Genomic DNA, 22,629 nt, shown 5'->3' on the forward strand with positions numbered 1-22,629 from the left:
GAAAGCTCCTTAATAAATAGATGTGTGTCATAATGAGCGTTGTTGTGAAAAAAGACCGGAATGAAATTGGGGGTTTTATAATTAAGATTACATTCATTATGAGCCGGACCCCTATATTTACCGGTGAGATGACAATGGTCTCTAACCTTTGGTCCCCCAGTATCTTCCTTCCCATTAATTTTCTTCCCACAGATATGACAGATACAATTTGGTTGCTTAAATTCTGTTTCTTCTTCTTTTGTTAAGGGGTTCATCGGTTTATTGGTTAATCTCGTTATATTTCTTAAGCGTAGACAGTCCTTTTCTAATCGTTTCATAAACTCAGAAGCCACTCCTCTATAAAGTTCTTGTTTGTTGTATTTGTTCCCAACGGATGGTTTGATATAATAACAGAAACCACAAGGAGTATGTTTTTGATATTTATTCGTGGATGTTTCGTTTGGTTTTGAAGAAGCGTCATTTATCTTTTCAAGAATACATTCAAAGTCGGCATAAATCACGAACGGATGTTTTATTGTTTTATCAAAATCTTTGAATGTTGTGTTTGAACCTTCTTCAGGCGTAGTAATTCTGACGGCTTTATGTTTACCACAGAATTCTAAGTGTTTGTCTAACGCTTCTTGGCTCCTGTGGGTGAGGGAGTGACATCGCAAACAGGGGTATATTTTACCCTGATGTTTACTTGCTTGTGAAGAAATTAATCTTGAATTTTTTTTGATGTAAGCGTAATGTGAATTTTCTCCTGAATTATAATATAAAAGGTTATTAGGCTGAGAAAAATATATTTCCAGTCTCTGGTCAGCGCGCGCATCGATTTTGACCCTGCGCGTCAACAATTTTTATTTATTTATTTACAACGGTACCTACAACAGCGCGCGCTTGTTGTTGCCGGGCCGGCGCGCTATCTCGGGCAATACGGGTGAATAGGGACAGTCACTAATAAAAAAAATAATAATCAGGAAATAGGGACAGTTTGGAGAAACTTTATATCCCATTTTTTTTTTCATTGGCACCATGGTTTATATTATGGGTGCATATTATGTGCATCCATCTGAGCTATCAATTTAGCAATAAGTTGGAAACTCAGGATTGTTTCTTGATTATTATTTTTTTGTATTAGTGACTGTCCCTATTCACCCGTAAAACGGGGTGAATAGGGACAGCCATATGGGGTTAATAGGGACTATAAGTTGCTTTTTAAAAAAACAAGAGAACACTTTCAACCCAAATATCAACAAATCAGTATGGTTATCAATTTTCAGCGAAAAGAGTTTCCGAACTTTTTTTCAGTTTGTGTCCCTATTCACCTTGCTGTCCCTATTCCCCCCATGTTACGGTAATAGTAAATCCACTACCCACAAGCGAATGAGCTACCTGTTCTTCTTGTTCTATAAGTTTATCATAAACGTCCGTTAATAAGAATCCCTGAAGTGATGCAATAAAGTAAGGTTTTTGATTTTTTCAATTCCATTTTTACTCCCATATAAAATTTAAGGGGTTTAAACTCATCCAAAACATTCTTTACATAGCTTACAACGGCGGGTTTGACTGTTTCAACCGCCTCAGCTATTGTTTTTGGTTCTGGGGTGGTAAATTAAAAATCCTTATTTTAATGTCCATTAAATGCCCCCATCACAGTCCTTAATAGTGTATCCCCTCAACTTAATGTGTTTTTGTGATTTAAGAAGAGTAGGAAAGCTCCTCTTCAAGACGGTCTTATCAAAAACGCGACAATATTTTGTTTCTCGTTCGGGTGGAGCTACCATATGTAAAAGTTTGAGTGTGTGTTTGCGTGATTTAAGATGTATTTTACGTTCAATTTTATAATCACGTTTACAAACATCACAATACCATGTTTTTGGTTTTTCTTGTTCAAGTGGAGCCATCATCTGTGAAAGTTTGGCTTTGTGTTTGTTGGATTGAAGGTGTTGTTTATAATTGTTTGTATAATCGTGATCACAAACATTACAATATGTTGTGACCCGCTTTTTATATGTCCTCATATTGTTCATTTTATATAAGAGAAAATTCTTTAAACTAAAAATCATTTTTTTTCACAACATAAAATGAATAAAATTAAAATGTTGGTGTAAATGTCCACCCCAATGTGTTAAATAAGTTATGACAAATCTTATCATGAAATTGTTTTCGCTCAATTGTTTTTAAACCAGTAAAATCTTCAAGATTACATTTATGATTATGTTTATGCAATAACTGAAATAATAAATATTGCATATTCAGATTTTTTTTTCGATCTAGTGCTTCAACCTTATCTCCACCATGTTTTTCATAGTGTAGGTTTAATAATGTTTTATAATCGGTAATTAACGCTTGTTCTAAATGAGAAATATCATCCAATTTCTTCTTTGTTAATGTTACATATATTAGATTAATATTACCATATTGTTTAGTGTATTTTAATTCTTTTAGAAATATAGTAATATGAAATTTTGTAATGTTTGAATATTTCTTCACACTATCCTGTTCATCATCGAACAAAAGCCTATATGCTTTAAACTTTTCATTCAGATCGTTATAAATCTTTTCTGGTATTTTACAATATTGTTTACCTTGATATTGAGTAATACATTTTTGAAAATGAGAAACTCTATTGTAAATATTTTTTCCTATTACATTTACTCTCTTATAATCATTATAAGTCATATTAGTGTTAAAACTTAATTGTTGGTTATTACACCACAAACATGTTTTAATAGTCAGGGCCCTTTGGGATATTTTGGGGCCGTTTGGTTCAAATTCTTCCAAAAGCACCAAATTTGGCCCAGATGTTGCCCATGCCATACTCTTTCGATTTTTGACGAGCGCCAAGACGGGCGCCCCCCCCCCCGGGGGCCCCATATTGGCGAAATACTAAATGGCCGCCACCCGGATTAGAGGAAAATCAGTTAAATAACCAAAAGGGTTGGAATCATGCATGATACCACTTTTCAGGGATTTTCGAGGTCGAGGAATCCAATTATGATGTTATTTTGATGATTCGAGGTCAAGGTCAACCCTCAAGGTCATCTTAAAGGTCATTTTTGAGTCAAACATGTCGGTTTTTGAGTTTTTTGTCAAGATTTATGCGAGGTTCACCATTTTATGTTTCTGGGTTGGGTAATCGAACTCTGACCTTATTTTTTACAATTAGAGGAAATATTTACATGTCTATTTCCTAATTTTCAGGCATATTCAGTTCATCAGTCTAATTACAAAGGTACGGATTTTGATGTTTTATGAACTGTATGCCATATCCTTGTGTTTAATTTTTGTGCGATCATGATCCGGGTTCATGTATACATGATTGCATATATGTCATAAATATGACGTCATAGGTCATGTGACCTGGCGGCCATATTGGATTTTATGAAAACCTTAAAAATGGATCCCTGCCTTCATTTTTCGATCGATTCATTTTGAACTTTGACCACTTATAGTACGCCATGTGATTGGATGCATATCCTAATTATGACGTCATAGGTCAGGTGACATGGCGGGATGGACCGGTATGGTCCCCGGATCATACCGCCCTTGGCGCCCGTCAAAAATCGAAAGAGTATGGCATGGGCAACATCTGCGCCAAATTTGATGCTTTTGGAAGAATTTGAACCAAAATATCCCGAAGGGCCCTGACTATAATATTTGTGTTAGTTATTTCAAAATCAGATAAGTTTTGATTTTTACAAAATGTACAAGTAATATTCGCGATAGGTTTAATTTCATATAAAATGGGTATATTCCATAATTTTGACCTTTTGGGTATATTCCATAATTTTGACGGTTACCAATACCATATGTTTGGTCTAATTCACATGCACGGGCTTATGGTTGTGTGGTCGTGACGCACGCGCGGCTGTTGGAGCCACGCCCTCCGAAGAGGGTTTTTGGTTTTATATAAGCCGTTACGACTTCCGTTCGCGAGCAGTTGCTGGAGATTTCTGTACAATAAACAAGCTTTGTACCCAACGAAATGGCCTCTTCTTCTCGTCTTCGGCAACTCCTAAACTGGTGACCTCGGCCACCCCCGAACATATTCGGGGGCTGCAAATGAACACGGCAGTATTTCGACCGCAATTTCTTCCACAAGACCTAAACTCGAACTGCCGGAGTTTTAGCAACGACGAGCGGCCATGTGGTTCGCGCACCGCGCTCGGTTCCTCCCCTACGACTAGAGGGGCGAGCCTGCTCCGGGACCCTCCGAAGGAACGCCGTTACGAGGCGTTGGCGGCAGGGCTACTTCGTCGCTGTTGGGCGACGAAGCCCCTGGTTCTCTATTCGGGCGCTTTTCCGTCGCCAACAACCAGCACAGGTACGCCTCGCATTGGCCGGGACCGTGATAACGGAACCCCGAGCACTGGCCGCCGAGGCAGACAGGTACTTCGCGGCTTCGGACACGCGGATGAGAGTCGGTGCGGCCGTCGCGGATCTCGAGGCTGATGCTGCTGCACACCTCATGGATCCCGAGGCTGATGCCGATGCACACCTCGTGGCTGCCGCCACGCCCCGCCCATCACCGCGGAGAAAACCGCCACCGCGGGGAAAACCGCCGGCTCCGCCAGCCTGGCGGAGCCAGCCGCGCTCCTCCAGCTCCACCACCTGGTGCCGGTTCCACGCCAGGTTCGGCCACAAGGCTCGACAGTGTCATCCGCCGTGCTCCTTCGACAGGTCGGGAAACGCCCGGGCCGGCGCTCGATAGTGGCAATGAGCGCCGGCCATTCGAACAGCCTACTGTTCACAACGGACACCTTATCCGGGCGCCGTTACCTGTGCGACACGGGAGCGCAGGTGAGTGTCATTCCTGCCGATACGTCGGACAAGCACACCGCGGGCGGGGGCCCCGCGCTGCTTGCCGCGAACGGGACGCCCATCCGTACGTACGGAAAACGCTGCCTCTCTCTGCGGTTCGGAGGGCAGGTTTTCCGATGGCCGTTCGTCACCGCCGACGTGCCCATGGCATTGCTTGGCGCGGACTTCCTGTGCGTGAATGGGCTCCTGGTCGACATAAAGCACAGACGTCTTGTCCAGGCCGAGACGTTCAGCTCGCTCGCTTGTGCGCTGCCCAGCTCGTCGAGCAGCTCACTGAGCGGCTCACCGAGCGGCTTGCCAAGCGGCTTGCCGAACGGTTCAGTTCCGGCCACGTTGATCTGTACGCTTCCGGCAGCGGACGAATTCACCCGCCTCCTCGCCAGCTTCCCGGCCCTCACGTGGCCCACCTTCTCGGCGGGGGCCGTCAAGCACGGGGTGGCCCATCACATCCCCACCATCGGGCCACCGGTCTACGCCCGGGCACGCCGCCTCGAGCCGACGAAGCTAGCGGTAGCAAAAGCGGAGTTCGCTACCCTGGAGCGACTCGGCATTGTTCGGCGCTCGGAGAGTGCTTGGGCATCACCGCTGCACATCGTGCCGAAGCCGGCGGGGGATGGCGACCGTCTCAATGACGCCACCACCCCCGACCGCTACCCCGTCCCCCACATTCAGGACTTTTCCGCCCGTTTGGTGGGCATGTCCTTCTTCTCGAAGGTGGACCTCATATGCGGCTACTATCAGGTCCCCGTCAGGCTGGAGGACATCCCGAAGATGGCGGTCATCACGCCATTCGGACTCTTCGAATTCCTGTGGATGCCCTTCGGTTTGAAGAATGCGGCTCAGGCATTCCAGCGGCTGATGGACAGCGTCCTGCGTGACCTGGATTTTGTATACGTCTACCTGGACGATATCCTCGTCACCAGCGCGTCCCGCGAAGAGCACCTACACCACCTCCGCACGCTCTTCGAACGCCTGGGCCAGCATGGCCTGATTGTGAACCCGCAAAGTGCCGGTTCGGCGTCGCCGAAATCGATTTTTTGGGGCACCGCGTCACCAGGCACGGAGCCGTCCCCCTGCCGGCCAAGGTGGAGGCGGTGAAGGGGTTTCCGCGCCCCCGCACGATCAGGGGGCTGCAGGAGTTCCTGGGCATGGTGAACTTTTACCATCGGTTCCTGCCCCGTATCGCCCAGCTCCTGCGCCCCCTGCACGGAGCTCTCCGAGGTAAGCCGGGCAAAGGTGACGTTACCTGGACCGAGCAGATGGACGCGGCGTTCACGGGCGCGAAGCTCGCCTTGGCTAATGCCACCATGCTCGCGCACCCGGCGCCCGATGCACCGATCGCCCTCACCACCGACGCCTCGGACTACGCGGTGGGCGCGGTGCACGAGCAATGGGTGCGTGGAGCTTGGCAACCGCTGGCGTCCTTTAGCCGGCAGCTTCGCCCGCCCGAACGCCGTTACAGTACCTTCGACCGCGAGTTGCTCGGGCTTCACTTGGCGGTCAGGCACTTCCGCCATCTGCTCGAGGGCCGTGCGTTCACGGCCTTCGTCGACCACAAGCCGCTGGTCTTCGCGATGGGCAAGGTCACCGAGCCGTGGTCAGCCCGGCAGCAGCGTCACCTCTCGGCCGTGTCCGAGTACACGACGGACATCCGACACGTCGCGGGGAAGGACAACCCGGTGGCGGATTGCCTTTCCCGGGCCGTCGCCCACGCAGTCCACCTCGGCATTGACTATGCCCGGATGGCAGCGGACCAGGCCGCTGACCCCGACGTCCAGGCCTTGCGGACCGCCGTCACGGGCCTCCGTGTCACCGAGGTGCCGTTCGACGGCGCGGGCGCGGCCCTCTTGTGCGACGTCTCCCTCGGGCGGCCTCGCCCCATCGTGCCCGCGGGCTGGCAGCGCCAGGTGTTTGACGCCATCCACGGCCTGTCCCACCCGGGCACGAGGGTCTCCCAGAGGTTGATCGCTGACAAATTCGTCTGGCATGGCCTCCGGAAGGCCGTCCGCGGCTGGGCCAGGACGTGCCTCGTGTGCCATCGCGCCAAGGTGCACCGGCACACCCAGGCCCCATTGGCCCCGTTTACGGTGCCGGAACGCCGGTTTGACCACGTCCACGTGGACGTGGTGGGACCTCTGCCCCCCTCGCGGGGTTTCACCCACGTCCTCACCATGGTGGACCGCACCACCCGGTGGCCGGAGGCCGTGCCCTTGGCGTCGACGACGGCGGCGGACGTCGCGCAGGCGTTCATCGCCACCTGGGTCGCCCGGTTCGGTGCCCCCTCAGACATCTCGTCCGACCGCGGCCCCCAGTTCACCTCGGAGCTCTGGGGGGCGGTCGCGCGGGGGCTCGGGGTCCGGCTGCACCGAACCACGGCCTACCACCCCCAGGCTAACGGCCTGTGCGACGATTCCACCGCTTATTGAAGGCCGCGCTCCGGGCCACCCTCCGCGACGGCGGCTGGGTCGACAGGCTCCCCTGGGTCCTGCTGGGCCTCCGGACGGCGCCCAAGGATGACCTGCGCGCATCCGCGGCGGAGTTGGTCTTCGGGCAACCGCTGCGGGTGCCGGGAGAGTTCCTCCCCGACTCCACGGCACCATGGTCCGCGGCACAGCAGCGCTCCGCTCTGCAGGAGACCGCCCAGAGGTTCGCCCCGGTGCCAACGGCACGCCACGGGCACCCACCGACGCACGTCGCCCCGGAGCTTCGCAAGGCGGAGTACGTCTTCGTCCGCCACGATGCCCACCGGACACCACTGCGGCCCCCGTACGACGGGCCTTTCCGCGTGCTGGAGACCGGGGTGAAGCACTTCACCCTGGACATCGGCGGTACGCCTGACCGCGTTTCTGTGGACCACCTCAAGCCGGCCCACCTCGACGTTGACCATCCACCGCCAGTGGCCCGACCCCCGCGTCGGGGCCGCCCCCCTGCGTGCGGACCCCCAGCACCGCCCAGCCCCGCCGCCACGCCGCCCCCCGGTCCTGCACCCATCCCAGGGGCAGCCGGAGGCATCCCTGCATCCCGGACGCCACCAGTCGCCAGGGGGCGCTTCGGCCGAGTCATCCGTTTGCCCCGCAAACTGACCCTTCAGGTGCGCGGGGATTCTGGGGGGCGCGTGTGGCGGACACGAAAGCACTGACGTGGTGACATCACCCCGCACACCAAGTGGGGGTGGGCCACGCCGGGGAGAGAGGCGTGGCCTCAGGATATACACGGGGTGCGCAGCCCCGAGCAGCTCAGTGCTGCAGTTTGAGTGCTTTGAATAAAGACTCTTTTGTATGAACCGCGTTGTCCGCTTGCTCCTTTCGTAAGTCTTAGCGCGCGCAGCATCCGCGCTTCAATATCATTTATAATTGTATTCATTTATAATCGGAGGAACGACTTCTGGTCCCTCGAGCGACGAGACTTGCTTCGATCTCTCCACGGCATCGAAGTTTGAGTGTTTTCCCGTTCGTGTCTTTGTCAAATTTCCGCTGCATATTTTGTTGTGTATGTGTTATTGTGTTTCTATTTGGTTTTGGTTTTGTAGTTGTTGCAAATTTGTGTGTAATTAGTCGTTTTTTTGTTCGCGTCTCTCCAGGCTCCCCCCTACCCCCCGTCAGTGTTTTGTGAATATGGGTTCTTTCCTTCATACTATTTGCTTGTTTGTTTGATTTTCTTTTCTCCCCCCCCTACCTCTCATGAACATCTTACCCTTTGTCCAGCGTTTTGAAAACAGATTTAAAATAAAAATAAAAAAATTCTATATTAATTCTTTCTCTCCACCCGGACACGTGCTTGTTCGCTCTCCTCCTCGTCTCGACTTGTGCCCCGCCCCCTATATCTCGTTTTTCTTCCACCTCTGCTCCTGCTTTCTCAAATCCACGTTCTCACTTAGAGACTTTTCACAGATTGTTTTTCATGGTTTTGTTTAAATATTATTTAAATATGTTTAAACCGCACCCGTGATGCTGACGCCGCCCCCCCCCCATCCCCCCACTCTCCCAGAATTTCCATGTTTTAAACGTTTCCCAGTGTGTACACTGGATTAGAATAGGTACACCGTATCCCTGCGTGTCGTAAGAGACGACTAAGAGGGTTGGCGTCAGGAAGGGCATCCGGCCATAGAAACATCGTCTCAAAAAGAGAACCATGACAATTACAACTACATTTGGGCAGGGTACAGCCCGAAGTGGAGATCGGTTAATGAGGTTTGGGACATGGAATGTAGGGACAATGACAGGGAGATCAGGAGAAGTGGTGGAAGTATTGGTCAGAAGAAGAGTGGACATATGTTGTGTGCAAGAGACGAGATGGAAGGGAAGTGGTGTGAGAATGGTGAAGGGTAGGCAAGGACAGAAATACAAGTTTATGTGGCAAGGGTGCCTGGAGGGCATGAATGGTGTTGGTGTCCTGTTTTCTGAGGTGTTTGTAGACAGTGTGGTGAGTGTGACTAGAGTGAGTGATAGGTTGATGATGGTGAAAATGATGACTGGAAAGCTCTTGGTGAACGTCATCTCGGGATATGCTCCGCAGGTTGGTCGGAGCGATGAAGAGAAGGACAAGTTCTGGTGTGCGATAGAGAAGCTGATGGAAAACGTGAAAGATGAGGAAGTTGTTGTGGTAGGAGGAGACCTAAATGGACATGTGGGAAGGAGTATGGATGGTTTTGACGGAGTTCATGGGGGTTACGGATATGGTGTGAGAAATGGAGAAGGTGAAAGGATTTTGGAGTTTGCTGATGGAGCTGATTTGTTGATTTGTAATACTCAGTTCCAGAAAGAGGATAATAAGCTTGTTACATACACGTCAGGTGGGTCGACGACAACCGTTGACTACCTGATGGTGCGTAGGCGAGATAGGGGGCACCTCCGGGACACAAAGGTGATCCCGGGGGAGGAGGCTATTTCACAGCACCACCTGGTTGTCTGCGACACACGGGTGAAAGGTGCGAGGAGAGCTCGGCGGGTGAAGTACCAACCGAGAATGACGGTGTGGAGGTTGAAAGAGGTGAGAGTAAGGGAGGCATTAAAAGAGAGGCTGAGTTGGGTCGAGGATGATGTGGTTGAGCTTGAAAGTGGTTGGGTGTCAATGAAAGCTAGTCTGTTGGGAGCCGTTGTTGGGGTATGTGGATGGACAAAAGGACCACCGAGGCACTCGGAAACATGATGGTGGGATGATGAAATTGGAAAGAGGAGTGACGAGAAGAGGAAGAAGTTCAAGGAGTGGCAGAAGGCGAAGGGTACGGGAGCAGAAACAGCAGAGCATGAAAGTCTTTGCAGCCTTCCTGGCTGCCTTATAAAAGAGGTAGCAAAGGCGCAGGAGGCATGTAGGAAAATGTTCGGAGAACGCTTGGATTCGGAAGAGGGTCAGAAAGCAGTATTCAGGATTGCAAAGCAGATAGCGAAAGAGAGGTGTGATGTGATGGGGGTGAGTTGCTTGAAGGATGAAGTGGGACAAATCGTTGTCGACCCAGATGGAATTAAAGGAAGATGGAAAAGATATATGGAAATGCTGTTGAATACAGAGAATGAATGGGATGGCAACATAGAGAGTAACCCAGTTTTAGGACCGGCAGAGAAGATAACTGAGAAGGAAGTTGAGGAAGCGATAAAAGCAATGAAGGGTAGAAAAGCGGGAGGGCCGACGGGAGTTGTGGGAGATATGTTGAAGGCAGCAGGAAGTTGGGGTGTGAAGAAAATGACAGAGATCTGTAATCTGGTGGTGAAACAAGGCCGCATTCCAGTGGATTGAGAACTGAGTACCCTCGTCCCTCTATACAAGGGGAAAGGTGACCCTCTGGAGTGTGGCTCGTACCGAGCAATAAAGTTATTGGAGCATGGAATGAAGATATTGGAAAGGGTGTTGGAGAGGAGGATAAGGAAGAAAGTGAAGATCGACTAAATGCAGTTTGGATTTATGCCAGGAAGAGGAACGACAGACGCGCTTTTCATTGTGAGGCAGTTGCAGGAGAAGTACATGGAGAAGAGGAAGAAGTTGTTTCTTGGGTTTGTTGATCTGGAGAAAGCATTCGATAGGGTTCCACGCAAAGTATTGACATGGGCATTGAGGAAGTTAGGAGTGGAGGAATGGTTGATCAGAGTAGTGATGGCAATGTACAAAAGCAAAAGCACAGCTGTAAGGACGAAGGACGGGAACAGTGGTGAGTTTGAGGTGAAGGTGGGAGTGCATCAGGGGTTGGTACTAAGCCCACTACTATTTGTAGCTGTGATACAGGTGCTGGCTCAGAACGTAAAGGAGGGTTTATCATGGGAGTTGTTGTATGCAGATGATCTGGTGTTGATTGCGGAAAGTATGGATGGACTGAAGGAAAAGATGAACAAGTGGAAGGAATGTATGGAGGCAAAAGGTCTGAAGGTGAATATCGGAAAGACGAAGGTGATGGCAAGTGGTAAAGCATGTGGTGAGGTGGAAAGAACTGGGAAGTGGCCCTGTGCTGTGTGTAGGAAGGGTGTCGGAGTGAACTCCATTCAATGTGCAATGTGCGCTGAGTGGGTTCATCAAAAATGTAGTGGTCTGAGAGGGTCATTAACCAGTGTGGCAGCTACATTCAAATGTAAGGTGTGCACAGAGGGAGCTGCAGATGGAAGAAATGTTGAGTTGGATCTTGGAGACGGCGTGCAGCTGGAAGGTGTGAAAACATTTTGCTATCTCGGAGACATGCTGAATGGAGAAGGTGGATCAGACTCGGCAACGGTTGCTCGAGTGAGATGTGCATGGAAGAAGTTTCGGGAACTGAGTGGTGTGCTGATGATGAGGGGAGTGTCGTTGAAGCTGAAGGGAAAGGTGTATGCTGCATGTGTGAGAAGTGTTATGATTTATGGGAGCGAGACATGGGTAATGAACGTAGAGCAGCAACGAAGGTTGGAAAGGGTGGAAATGCGAATGGTTCGACGGATGTGCAGAGTATCGTTGAGAGAGAGGAAGACAAATGATGAATTGCGAAAGATGATGGGAATAGAGCCTGTGATTGATGTTGTGAAGAGGAACAGGTTGAGATGGTTTGGTCATGTGTTGAGGAAGGATGAAAGTGACTGGTTGAGAAGAGTGATGGAAATGAATGTAGAAGGAAGTAGAGGACGGGGAAGACCGAGAAAGACTTGGCTAAAGATGGTGGAAGAAGAAATGCGGGCAAGGGGGTTAACAAGGAGAGATGCAGAAAATAGGGCAAAATGGAGATTGTCATGGGGACCGCAAGGCTAACCCCCGCTCTAGTAGGGAAAATGGCCTTTAAAATGCATGTTGTGTTGTTGTTGTATTTGTATTTATAATTCTCACCTGTTGAATGAAAAATTCAATATTTTTATTTTTTATAATTATTTTAGGGAAAATCGGATATTTTGGGGAATTTTAGAAAATTCGAGAAAATCGTGAAAATGTGAAAAATAAATAATTAATTGGTCACTTCCAGTTTGTGGTGAGTCACTTCCTGTTTTTGGTTGAGGTTGTTTCGGTTTGGGGGCAAGGGGGGTGGGAGGAATGTGGGGGAATGTGGTCTGGCCTGGAACTCTCCTTTTCTATCAACTAATAATCCCGCTAGTTATTTATTAATAATCCCGATTGTTATTTATTAATAATCCCACTAGTTATTTCTTAATAACCCACTAGTTATTTATTAATAAACCTGCCAATTATTTATTAATAATCCCACTAGTATTTTAAAATAATCCTGCGAGTTACCCATATTTATTAATCATGCCGCCAGTTATTTATTAATAATCTCGTCAGTTATTTATTAATAATCTCGTCAGTTATTTATTAATAATCCTGCCAGTTATATATTAATAATCCCGCCAGTTATATATTAATAATCCCGCCAGTTATATATTAATAATCTCACCAGTTATTTATTAATAATCTCGCCAGTTATTTATTAATAATCTCGTCAGTTATTTATTAATAATCCCGCCAGTTATATATTAATAATCTCACCAGTTATTTATTAATAATCTCGCCAGTTATTTATTAATAATCCCGCCAGTTATATATTAATAATCTCGTCAGTTATTTATTAATAATCCCGCCAGTTATATATTAATAATCTCACCAGTTATTTATTAATAATCTCGCCAGTTATTTATTAATAATCCCGCCAGTTATATATTAATAATCTCACCAGTTATTTATTAATAATCCCGCCAGTTATTTATTAATAATCTCGCCAGTTATTTATTAATAATCCCGCCAGTTATATATTAATAATCCCGCCAGTTATATATTAATAATCCCGCCAGTTATTTATTAATAATCTCGTCAGTTATTTATTAATAATCTCGTCAGTTATTTATTAATAATCCCGCCAGTTATATATTAATAATCCCGCCAGTTATATATTAATAATCCCGCCAGTTATATATTAATAATCTCACCAGTTATTTATTAATAATCTCGCCAGTTATTTATTAATAATCTCGTCAGTTATTTATTAATAATCCCGCCAGTTATATATTAATAATCTCACCAGTTATTTATTAATAATCTCGCCAGTTATTTATTAATAATCCCGCCAATTATATATTAATAATCTCGTCAGTTATTTATTAATAATCCCGCCAGTTATATATTAATAATCTCACCAGTTATTTATTAATAATCTCGCCAGTTATTTATTCATAATCCCACTAGTTATTATTAATAACCATGCTCATTATTTCTCAATAATCCCGCTGGTTATTTCTTAATAATCCCACAAGTTATTTAATAATAATAACGCTTGTTATTTATTAATAATTCCACTAGTTACTTATTAATAAACCCGCACACACGGAGCGAAAATCAGGGTTAGGCATGTGGTTAACTTCAGTCTGTCTGTCTGTCTGTCCTTCTGTCTACAGACGTCAGTTTATGATCGAGGAATTACTTAATTTCAATTGAATGTCATTTTTTGAACATGAATCAGAAAAGAAACCTGTCATTTAGCAGTCCGTTGGCTCTGAATTTGTCCCAAACGCACATGCGCAGAGAGTAAGATAATATTTTTTGCTCTGTCTGTCTGTCTGTCTGGCAGTTAAACAAAATTGAAAATAATTTCAAACATGAAACTTACTGTTTTGAGAATGTCAGAAAGCACACAAACAACAGGCACGAAGAACTAATGTAATGTGTTAAATAAGGTGGTGAAAAATACGCTATATCAATGGAGGTAAACTTCTGGAATTTAATTTCTACAACCTTTAAAATCCTTATTCTATTTTAAACTAACAAAGGTGCCGGGCAAGGCAAAGTCGCTTCACTGACGGGAGTATTAAGAGAAGAGGGTGAGAGGAGGGGAAGAAAGGAAAGAGATGGGATGGGTGGAGAGGGGAGGGGAAGGCAGGAGAGTGAAGTGGAAAGGGGGAGAGGGGAAGGGTGGGGAGAGCAGCAAGGAGTAGCAGGACAGGGAGGGGGAGAGCAGGGGGATGAGAATGGGGGAGAGCAGGAGGACGGGGAGGAGGGGAGCAGGAGGACGGGGGAGAGCAGGAGGAAGCAGGGGGACAGGGAGAGGGGAGAGCACGAGGGAGCAGGGGGAAAAGGGGGAAGAGCAGGAGGGAGCAGGGGGACAGGGAGGTGGAGAGCAGGAGGGAGCAGGGGGACGAGGATGGGGACAGGGGAGAACAGGAGGTGATGGGGGAGAGCAAGAGGGAGTAGTGGGATGGGGACAGGGGAGAGGTGGAGGTGAGGGGAGAGATCAGGAGGAAGCAAGAGCAGGAGGATGGGAACAGGGGAAACCAGGGGGACGTGGAGGGGGGAGAGCAGGAAGGAGCACGAGGATGGTGAGAGGGGAGCAGGAGGACATCGAGGAGAGCAGGAGGATAGGAAGAGGGAGCAGGAGAATGTGGCAGAGCAGGAGGAAGGAGCAGGGGTGTTCCATTACCAATAAGCTTGAAGAGTGCTCACCAAGAGGTTTAAGCACTCAATGTAACACTCCAATGAAACAGTTGATAATAGTCAGGCAGATAGGTGTATCCATCATAAGAATTGTGGGTTTAGACCTACAAGCATGAAATTTGGCACAGTCATAGATAATAATCTAATGAATAATTCCAGATATGGACCCACCGCGAAAACGTCCTATGGTAGCCATGGCGGCCATTTTACAAAATGGCCGTTTTGACCGTGATTATTTTTTACCGGACGACACAAATGCTTCTTTTTGTTCTAATGAAATGACTCTAGATACACATATATGCCATAATTGTATTCTCCAAATGACCACAATTTGCGTTTGTGTTGCCAGCAATGTCAATTAACCCACCAAGCACTGTAACGGTAACTTATGTTACTAGATAGTTCCAGTTTGATCTTGTTTATACGTCACAATTTTCTCCACCACACTGGCACAAAGCGGTACATTTCAAACTAGCTTGTTTGCACTTGCATCGTCCCTTGCAACCCTTTTTGCATTTACAACAAATCAGCTCCCTTGATGAAATGCTGGCTTCAGGAAGCATGGACCACAGGGGTTTCCAGTTGTGGGGATCGATCCATCCCCAATCCCCAGGTGAGGGCAGATCCATAACAACCTTGAGCATGTTTCCCCAGCAGTGGCCACCCGTGTACACAGCCCTCTTAATTTGTTGTACCAGGGCTCCTCTGGTAGGGGGAATAGCTTGCATGGCTCGTCCTTTCTTCGTGAAGAGTGCCTGTCGAGCTTCGTCTATGTTGACGAGATTGCTGGTGCGATCGTAGAGAAGAATGGTGAACCGCTCGAGCACTGCCACAACGTCATCAGAGATGTCTGCTGTCCCCGTGGAGAGATGAACTAACGCTGGCGTCAATTCGTCAAATACTTTCCAGGTATCCCAGGCTGTATTCTTGCCCCGTGTATTAAATGACGAGACTGTGTCACACCCTGTGTATGCATGGAACATCGGGAGGGCCTGTGACTTATCTGGTCCGAGGAATGCTGCAATTTCATGTGCTGGAATATACCTGAAGTGCTGGCCTGTCCCAAAGGCCACCCAAAGCTCCTGGATTTTGAGTTTGGTTGTTGCTGCCACAGCCAATACCACTATATCTGTATCCACCGTACGCAGAAGAATTTTCTGAAATCCATCACGGACTGCATCCGCGAGATGTATCATCATTCGTGTATCAGCCTCCTCATGGTCACATGGGGCAAGATGACTGGTGTCGCATGCGGGAATGCACGTCACATCTGAACCATCCGTGGTGACTATCTGCTTATCTGATACAAGATGTGTGATGTGTTTTGTCAAGAAGGCAAACAGTTCTGTTTTGTTTGCATCAATTCTCAGGAACTGCTGCCAATTTCCTGGAAGAACAGTGGATCCGTCAACTCTCCTTCGAATGCCTTTCCCACGTTTGTCCCTGGCTTGAGATTTCAGGCTGTTGTCACGGTACTGGTCCCAGACTATATCCACACGACAGGCTCTTTGCAAGTGACCTTGTATGTGTGGCAAGAATACTTTCAGCGCATAATCATCAAAGGTTTTGGCAGCAACTGGTTTCAGAACGTTCACCAACACTGCCCCGTCAAGGATAGTGACGTCAGTATCTGGTTTTGGAGCATCACCTCTGACCTCTGCGCAACTCTCTAGACACACCAATAGATCTGATTTGGTTCCCAGTCGTAACTTCCCAAGCTGAGATAAAGACGGGGGACATGCTTGGTTTTCATGGCGGAAAAATTCTGCAAGATCACCATCTCGTGTTTGAGACGCAATGTAGAGTCTTGAGAATAAAGAGCAGTCACTCTTTAGCGAAGTTACTTGCAAACTTGTCTTGGATTTCTCTCTTGGAGACGATCGACTAAACAATGGGAGTTTATTCTTCTTTATTGGCTCAGTAAGAGGTACGGTTCGCTCCAGTAGACGGTCTGCTACGAAGGTCTTGTACTGTTGCTTACCTATCTCCTCAGCCTGTTGAACAGTAGAAACAACAGTTGGGTCAGCAATGTCTCTTGTGTCCAGCCGCAGCAAGTCTGTACTCTCTTCTAGGAAGGGGTTTCCCATTTCCTCTATTACTTCAACCAGACGTTTGACATGTTGAGTAAAGATTACCTGTGAACTATATGTTTGCTCATGGTGGCGTGTGTCTTGATTAATCCTTATTTTCCTTCCCTCCATGGATGCTTCAAACTCGGTAGTCATTCTAACCAGTTCCGGCCCAGCCACCATCCATCTTCTAAGAGCATTTGGATTTTGAGTGAGTCCAACAGCACCACCGTCACTCTTCACAGCAGCATTATTTTGCTCATGAGCCTGGTCAATGGCCATAGGTGAGAAAACTCGTTTTGTCTTGTGAACTGTGAATTTGCCATTGGTGAATTCAGTAGCAATATCTGGGTGTGACTTGCTAAGACTCATCATGTCTCGAATGTGGACAGGCACCCATCGTGCATAGTTGGTGTGGTCCATGCTGAAAAACCATGGTGCAAGCTGTGTGAGGCTGTCCATGTACAGGGGGAAGTTTGCTGTCCTCAGTGACTTGACAAACGTTAAGAGGAGGACTTCCAGTTGAAGAGTGATGTGCCAGAATTGGAACTGTGGCACATCTCGAATTCGTTGACCACACCAGTCATCAAAGGATTCAGGATGGCTTTCAGACTCCAGAGACTCTGTGTAATGGGCGTAAGATTTTGTCAGTAGGATATATAAGCTGCTTGCTGTCACTTGATGTGCATGTCTGGTTCTTGTAACATGAGATGCATGCAGAAATGAATCTGCAGTTCCAGGAGAAGCAACTTTGGCCTGAACCAGGGCTTCCACCCATCCAGCATCTTCCAGCCAGTCTCCAATCACTTTTAGTCCAGCCATCTCTATATGCAGCCCTCCCAAGATGATGACGAAATGATCTTCCCCGTACGTTGATGGCCAAGTCCACTGTATCTGCTTGGAGATGGTGTAGAGTGGTTGATCCACAGTGATCACTGGTTTCTGTCCTTGGTTGACTTCCATCACAGCTTTTTTAATCACGTCCATGGAGTGCCGTATCATACCAACAGACTTGGAGTCGTCCGGAAAGAGGGGAAGTAGTGCTGTGATCGCCGGCAGATTATCTTGTCCTGACTCCTTACTGGCGTGGTAGGTTGCCCATGATAAGTTACTGTCACTTTGTGGGATTTCTTGATACCTCTGTTTCACAGTATCCAGCCATCTGTAAATTAAGCAAAGTACATTAGAATTGTCAGAAAACAAGCAAACATTTACTCATGGTATAACAATAATGTTATTGCATCACGTTCTTATGGCATGGTATTATGTTAGAATGTTACAAGTACTCACCATACTCTTGGTGCAATGCCTGGGTGATCTCCTGCCCATCACTCTTCAATGAACCATCAGCCTTTGGGAGTGGAGGATCCTTCCGAGGTAACACCAGCGGACGAACACAGGTGTAGGACTCTGGGAGCTCTGACAGTGTAGTGGTAGTAGATGGCTGTTCAAGGACGCTGTGTTCCCTGCGGTCCGTCCCATTATTTTGCAGACTGGGGTGCTGGAAAAGTGATATCCCAGTACCGTGAAAGGAATCTGTCGACGTTGTGGAGCTCGGATTGTGGTCGATATTATCAAGCTCGGATTGTGGTCGATATTATCAACCGCTGCCGTTGTGAATAAGCCCTCGCGTAGATTAGGTGGACACACTACCTCATCTCGGTGATACTGCTCACACACTCTGTTTCCCATGGATGTGGAGATTGCCATCACTCGGTCATAGGAGATGGACAGTTCGAGATCAAACAGCATCTCAATGAGGTCACGTTTCCGAGTCCTTGCATGGACTGTGAGTCCCACGTAGATGGGCAATGGGGTTTCTCTGTCTTTGTTGTGACGCACAGTAGTACTTCCCACTCTGCGACGGATGGAGCTATTGTACTGCAACAACTGAGCTGTGCTGAGGGTTGCTTGGGTTACACCATCACCTGATTGAGACTTGATGTTGGGGCCGTCGAGGATCATGGACACCAAAGTCAACAGTGACTGAGGTACTGATTTTACTTGGCAGTCCTCATCAAATGAACCTGTGAATGTAGCTGCAGTTTGGAACATTTCTCTACGTACTATCTCCGCTGCCCTTGCAAGACATATGGCTTCGTCATCGTAGTCTTCTTTGCAGACTTTACGGAGGGCAGGTCCTACATCTTTATCAAATGCAAGTAGTATATCACGCCCTTCCTTATGAGCCGTAAGGTCTGGGATTTGGGCCAGGATACGATTTTTTAACTCTGTGCTATGTTGTCTGACATGCTGCTCCACTCCAAGTTGTTCTAGACGATTAGAATAAAGTTTGACGAGATTTGCAAGTTTAAAGACAGGGGCATGCTCTTCATCTATTCTTGTTTCATCGATAAATGACAGCAACTCGGCTAGTGCAATCCCATGGTTGACTTTATCAGTTGTGTCCATCTTCTGTTTATCTTGTAATGATTTAGTTTTGTTGTAAAGTGAAACAAGACACCTTGGATGATATTTTGCATCTTGTGCGACCATGTCCCCAGCACTCAATTTTGCAAGTAGCCTCTCGTCCTGCAGGTCTAATGCACATCTTCGTACGCATGAGTCTAGACGAAAAGTTGATGCCTCACGGAGTGGTTCGGAAGTTGACACATCTTCGCATAAAAAACAGACATCCGATGCTGCCACTTCATGATGAGCGACTTGACGAGTGTATTTCTTGGATGGAGTAGCATCAGGGTCGCAACCCTGTGTGCATTTCCTTTTTTCTGCTCGTTGTAGTTTTATATTATTGAATTTTGTATGGCAAGATTTGTGCCACTTGGCATTGTTCTCCAGAAACGTAGCTTCAATGCCATTCCCGTCATCAAGGCGTCCTAATTCTAGTGGCATCGGTAATTCGTGAAGTTCATTGAAACGTCTGATGTTGAAGGCAATGGTAGAATAACCAACTCCAACATCGTGCCGTTTTGATTCTGCTGGGCATTGCAAACTTTCTCGTGTGATTTTTTGGCACAAAACGCACTTGTTCCAATCCGTCTGTAACTGCGCCTTTGATTGTCCAGGTTGCAGTGGATCCACCGGCTGATAACTCTTAGACATTTCGCTGTTCGAAACACCAACTGAAAAAAAAGATAAGATACGATAACAAGTTGCAATAAATAAATAAAAACTTTATTTAATTTGCTAATTTGCACTTTATTTAATTTGCTAATTTGCACTAATTTGCATAAAAATGATACGTGGGACATTTTTTCAACTATTTAACATAGCAAATCATTTTCTACACATTTTTTCCTATCTATAGACACCAATGAGTAGTATATTTCGGGGGGGGGGGGGGGGGGGGGGGTGCACGAGATCTCTATCTAGCCACTAGACTAAAAGCGGCCATTTTACAAAATGGCCGCCACGGCTACCATAGGACGTTTTCGCGGTGGGTCCATATCTGGAATTATTCATTAGACTATTATCTATGACTGTGCCAAATTTCATGCTTGTACGTATAAACCCACAATTGTTACACCTATCTGCCTGACTATAAGGAATGGCGGGCTTGGTAAACGATAGTAAAGCTGATTGGTAATGGAACATTCCTCAGGAGGATGAGGTGGGGAAGAACATACCCTTGGCCTATGTTTCGCAGACACCATTGTTAATCTGACTGTATGAACACCATGGGGCCGCACCGCAGGTCTCTCTAAAAATACCACCCGTTGCTTGGCTGAATATTGAGGAGGGATCTTTTCCATCTTAATTTAAAGTTTTCACGGTCTATATGCACCATGTACCTAGACATAGCAGTGGTGAACAAAGGAGCCTTTAGATAATCTATAACTGAGTTTCTTTGTTAACACTTTCTGAGTTTGAAGAATCATCAGTGGCTGAATTTCTCCGTAATGCTTTATGTTATTTGAAGAAAAAGTTTCTCGTCAAGTTTGAAGAAGAACTGGGCGGTGTATGTTGCCAAAAAACAGAGAATAAAAAAAAAAAACGCATGGATCATTTATGTTGATGTTTTGCCAATCTCATTAGTAGATGAGTTTCTCCATCATGCTTTGAAGAAGAATATGCGCTAATGCTTTGTTCTTGCTGTTTCTCAATATTCTGTTTGTTTACACTCACAATAATGAAATTATGACAAATGGGAAGAAGTTGAAGCATTTTGCAACTTTAAAACATTTGATGCATCATCTCATCCATATATATTCCCAAAGTATATTGCATATCCCATCCAGTAGAGTGACATACTATCCTATGGAGTAATGAATTAAGACGACAGTGCAGAAGGAGGGACACACCCTTGGACATCGCGACAGCATACAGTATAAGGTCGGACCCCGCTATTCACGGTTGATAAAATGCGACATGTTTCTCTATTTGCGGAAAAATGTCCTGCAAATTCGCGGATTTTTTTTCTTTTCACGGCTGTGTTCCGCGAAATCAAAGTTTGAGGAATTCTTGGGATTTTAATTAGTCACCATCAGCATCATCATCACCATCATTTGAAAGTTGCGTGTGTTTGTGAAATAAAAAATGTAAACGGTACATGATGTTGTGTTTTTTTTACTTCCACGGTATGGTATGGTTAAGGACTTTCCCCCTTTTCCCCATTGAAACAAAGCCGTGGCATACATTCACGTGATTTTCATCGACCTTCGCGGATTTTCGTCGAACTTCGCGGATTTTCATCGACCTTCGCGGATTTTCATCCACCTTCGCGGATTTTCATTGACCTTCACGGATCTTGGTAGTGTTACGGATTCGTCACTTCCGTTGTTGTGGTTTTCATCCACTGTAAATATTTTTGATTCCATGTACTATTATTGTTGTCGTTTAAGGGAGATGGAGATTACTATTTTCAAAAGGTAAAAAAGTTAATGTTTTAACCTTCATTCAAAAAATTGAAAAATAAAAATCAGAGGTTGATGAGATGGAGTTTGGCTTTGCAGGAGTTAAACTTGGAAATTGAGCATGTAAAGGGCAGGGACAATGTCGTTGCTGATGCTTTGTCCAGAGTGAACTAACTTTGGAAATTTCTGTAGGTTGTTTGGATGTTTTGTTGCTTTATTTTGGGGAATATTAATTATTGTTGCTCACATGAATTGATAATTTGGGTGTGAGTTTTACTTTTGTTTGTTAAAAGAGTTTTTGCCTGCAAAGAAAGTTTTCACTATGTTCAAACTTTCTTTCTTGAGGGGGGAGAAGTGTTACGGATTAGTCACTTCCGTTGTTGTGGTTTTCATCCACTGTAAACATTTTTGATTCCATGTACTATTATTGTTGTCGTTTAAGGGAGATAGAGATTACTATTTTCAAAAGGTAAAAAGTTAATGTTTTAAATGAAACCGGAACCGGAAGACGACGAAGAGGAAGAGGAGAAAGAAGGCGGAGCGAGTGAGTCGGACAAGAAGCCTAGTTGCTTTGAGGTCTGGAGCGAACGTTGGCGAACGAGAGTCACGAGTGAACTTTGGGTTTCCCAGGAAAGGGATTCCTGCGACAGAGTTGTTATCGCTGTGACAGACCAACCTGCGTGTCAGGTTTTGCGGTTGATTCCGAGGAGAATCATCGTAGTGCCGTTACGCCACGAGAACGGGCCGTCGGCCATTTTGACTCGAGCGCTCTGCGCATCGCTCAAGGTTTTTCTCTTCGCTTCAACCATTTTCACCGCATTCAGACGTTAATCTGGTGTGCGTGTGTCACGTGGCTTTTGAGTGGGAAATCTGCAGTTCGCCGATTTGGAGCCGTGGAACGTCCATACCTGAGGGTGTGATTTCTCAGTCGTCTTGAGGGCACCTTTGCGCAGCTTTGGCAGCGGGACTGTGACTGTCATCCGAAACGGGATTCTGGTCTCGATTGGACATCGTTCTGACGATCGCTGGAGCGGATCGACTTTGGCTTGATGCCGGAATAGAGACATTGGGGA

Source organism: Myxine glutinosa, chromosome 7 (genome assembly GCF_964187855.1).
Source record: "Myxine glutinosa chromosome 7, kmMyxGlut1.1, whole genome shotgun sequence".
Lineage (NCBI taxonomy): Eukaryota > Metazoa > Chordata > Myxini > Myxiniformes > Myxinidae > Myxine > Myxine glutinosa.